Genomic DNA, 3,703 nt, shown 5'->3' with positions numbered 1-3,703 from the left:
AAAAAAAAAAAAATGCTTTCAGACTTGTCCTTATCCATCCCAAGCTTTTAGCCCGAAGCCTTTGGTTGGGGGCATTGTTAGGACTTGTACAGAGCTTGCAAATCTAGCAGAGGTGGAGGTGGCATGGCAGAAGCAGAAGTTCAGCCTGGGGCCTATCAGCCAACCTGACAGTTGCCTTCAAAGTACGTTCAGGGTCATGCTCCCACCCGCTAGCAAGATTAATCTGTAGAGGAAAGCCAAGCAGATAAGGAATAATTGCAAACTCTTAGTTTTCCTTGTAGGACTGTAGACAGAGGACGTGCCCGAAGACCAGAAACTGTTTACTTCTGTTATTTTAAGCACCACAGGCTTCAGTCAAAAGAAACTTCCGCTTCCAAAATTCATATCCTTGGCATTTTTTTTTCTTTCTTTCCTTCTTTCCTTCTTTCTCTCTTTCCCTCTCCCTCCCTTCCTTTCTTTTTTCCTTCCTTCCTCCCTACCCCATCCTCCTCCTCCTTCTGGTGACCATTTCCTTCCCTCCACTGCCCCCACCCAGATGTAACATCTATCCTGAATTAAGTATGTATCACTCCTGTTCTTACTGGTATAGCTTTACTAAGTAGTCAAAGACCCGTTAAGAGTATAGCATAGTACTCTGCCTGTTTGTAACTGTTATATGTGTCACACCATATACAGTCCGCTATAATTTGCCTTCCATTTTGGTCAATATTATGTTTGTGACGTGCATCTCTCTTGGTTGGTGGAGCTGGGGTCTGGTATCTTGCTGGTTGCCTATAAGCCAATTTATCTACCCACTTGCTTACTCGAACATCACCTCCCCCGAGAAGCCTTCTCCGACCTGAAGACCCATCTAAAGGCAACGTTTTTCTTTCTTCCTCTTCCTCCTCTGCCTTCTTTTAATATAAACACACTGAGGAGAAACACCAGCTTCCAGAAGCAAATCAGGCCCCTGCCACCTCTGGCCCTAGCTGTCTTGTACAGTACGTGTGACAGAGGCAAAGGGGGTGTGTGCTGGGGTTGGCCCAAAAGCAGATGCCAAGATGGGATCAGACAGGAAAGCGAGCCAGTGGGGAGGAAGCAGGGCAAGGTGAGGAGAGCCTTTGACCCCATGAGGTCTGACAGGTGTGGGAGGAGAGGGGAAGGAAGGAGGAGGGGCTAGGAAGACTCAGGCTGCAGCGTAGTTCCAAGAAAGGCTCGGCCGGGCCCCAGGGGGTCCCGTTGGAGGAGCCCCGCATCTTGTCAGAATGAGCCTGCCTCAGTACTGCTTCTGTGCTCAGTCACTGGCTGGCAACAGCCCACGAGAAGTGCAGCGGAGACCTGAATGGGGCGGGGGTCTGGGGGAAGGGGCAGCTGGGCCTTCCAAGACCTACGCTCTGTGAGGCGGGTCTGAACAGTGTGTGCTCGTGGCCGCACAGCCACTCTGGCCAGCAGCTTGGTTCCCACGGCCTGCTTGCAGGTGGTTACTGAGGACTTCCCTCATCAGGCTGAGATGGGGCTGACCAGTTCACCCTCTAAAACCCTCCCCTTTGTCCAAACCAGAGGGCCCTGGGAAGGAGGGTGTTACAGCCGGAACATTTGTGTCCCCTGCAAATTCATGTTAAAATCCTAACCCCAGTGCGATGGTATTAGGAGGTGGGGCCTTTGGGATGTGGTTAGGTCATGAGGGTGGAGCCCTCCTGAACTGGGTCAGTGTCCTTATAAGAAGAGTCCAGAGAGCTAGCTAGCTCCTCTTCCGCCATGTGAGGGCACAGGAAGTTGGCAGTGTGCAACCCGGATGAGAGTCCTCACCAGAACCTCACTATGCTGGTGCCTTGATCTTGGACTTCCAGCCTCTAGAACTGTGAGAAAGAAATTTCTGTTGTTTATAAGCCACCCAGTCGATGGTACTTTGTTATAGCAGCCTGAATGGACTAAGACAGAGGGGACTTCCCCCGTGAGGGGGAGAGACACCCCTCCCCCAAACCAGACACCACTCCAAACCCCAAACTCTGAACCTGGGTTTTGGGAGGGGCCTTGGTGGGGAGGGGCTGCAAAACCTCTTGGGCCTTCTGTTTTTTGTGTGTGGGTGAGGAAGATTGGCCCTGAGCTAACATCTGTTGCCAATCTTCCTCCTTTTGTGTGAGGAATTGTCACCGTGCTAACATCTGTACCAATCTCCCTCTATTTTATGTGGGATGCCACCACATTGTGGCTTGACTAGGAGTGCTAAGTCCACGCCTGGGATCTGAACCTGCAAACCCCGGGCTGCTGAAGTGGAGTGCGTGAGCTTAACCACTATGCCACTGGGCCAGCCGCTTGGGCCTTCTGTTTTTGACAGAATTTTAATACCTTTTAGAAAAGAGAGAAGAGTGACAAGGTAATAAATGTTTTAATCTGTCTTTGTTTCATCTTTCTCTGAGGAAACAGATATGAGAGGCATTGAGAAAAGTCTGAGATGAAAATTACAATTTTTTTCCTTTTTCCCCTCAACTTATTATTTTGAAAATGTTCAAATCTATAGAAAAGTTGCAAGAACAGTTGAATATACCCTTCACCAAGATTCATCAATTATTAATATTTTGCCATACTTTTGTTATCTGTGTGTATATAGTCTTTTTGCTGAACTTTTGCAAGTAAATTACAGACATCATAATAATTCACCCCAAACACCCTAGCTTACATCTCCCAAGAATAAGAACATTTTCCTAGGTAATCACAATGCCATTATCACTCCTAAGAAAATTTACATTTATTCAATAATACTCTCTAATTTATAGTCTTTATTTCAATTTCCCCATTGACTCAGTAGTGATAGGAACCACATCGCTGGTTGCCTGGGGGAAGGGGGGCATTGAAAGCAAAGAGGCACAAAGGAACTTTCAGGGTGATGGAAATTTTAGATTCTTTTTTTTTTTTTTTTAAAGATTTTTTTTTATTTTTTCCTTTTTCTCCCCAAAGCGCCCCAGTACATAGTTGTATATTCTTCGTTGTGGGTCTTTCTAGTTGTGGCATGTGGGATGCTGCCTCAGCGTGGTCTGATGAGCAGTGCCATGTCCGCGCCCAGGATTCGAACCAACGAAACACTGGGCCACCTACAGCGGAGCGCGCGAACTTAACCACTCGGCCACGGGGCCAGCCCCGGAAATGTTAGATTCTTGATTGGGAGTGGTGGTTACATGGGTTTAAAATTGTCAAAACTCACAGAACTGTGCCCTTAAGATGGGTGTCTTTTCTTGTATATAAATTCTACCTCAATAAGATTGATTTGTAAAAGCTTCCCCAGTGGTCCCCAAAATGTTTGATCACTATTTCTTCCCCGATCTGGGATTCTATCAAGGTTCATGCTTTGCACTTGGTTGCCTTATCTCTTCAATCTTCTTGAATCTAGAACGTTCCCTCCTGCTTTTGTTTTTCATGATACTGATTAAAAAATAAAAGGCCAGGCAGAATGTCCCACATTCTGGATTTATCTGTTTCCTCGTGATTGGTTTCGGGTTACACGTTTTTGACAAGAACACTGCAGAAGTAACGCTGCGTCCTTCTTATTCATCGCATTGGGAGGTATGTGGTGTTAGTCTGTCCCTCTCCTAGTGAGGTGCGCCTTGGACACTTTCTGCTGCAGACTCAGGGTCAGCCATTTCTTCGAGCAGCCCCGGTTCTTCACAATGGCGAATGGTATTTAGACACCAAGAACTTGGTGCTAGCTGTGCTCATTGCTGCTGGG

The sequence above is a fragment of the Equus quagga genome, chromosome 10 (genome assembly GCF_021613505.1).
Source record: "Equus quagga isolate Etosha38 chromosome 10, UCLA_HA_Equagga_1.0, whole genome shotgun sequence".
Lineage (NCBI taxonomy): Eukaryota > Metazoa > Chordata > Mammalia > Perissodactyla > Equidae > Equus > Equus quagga.
This window is presented reverse-complemented; position numbering follows the sequence as displayed.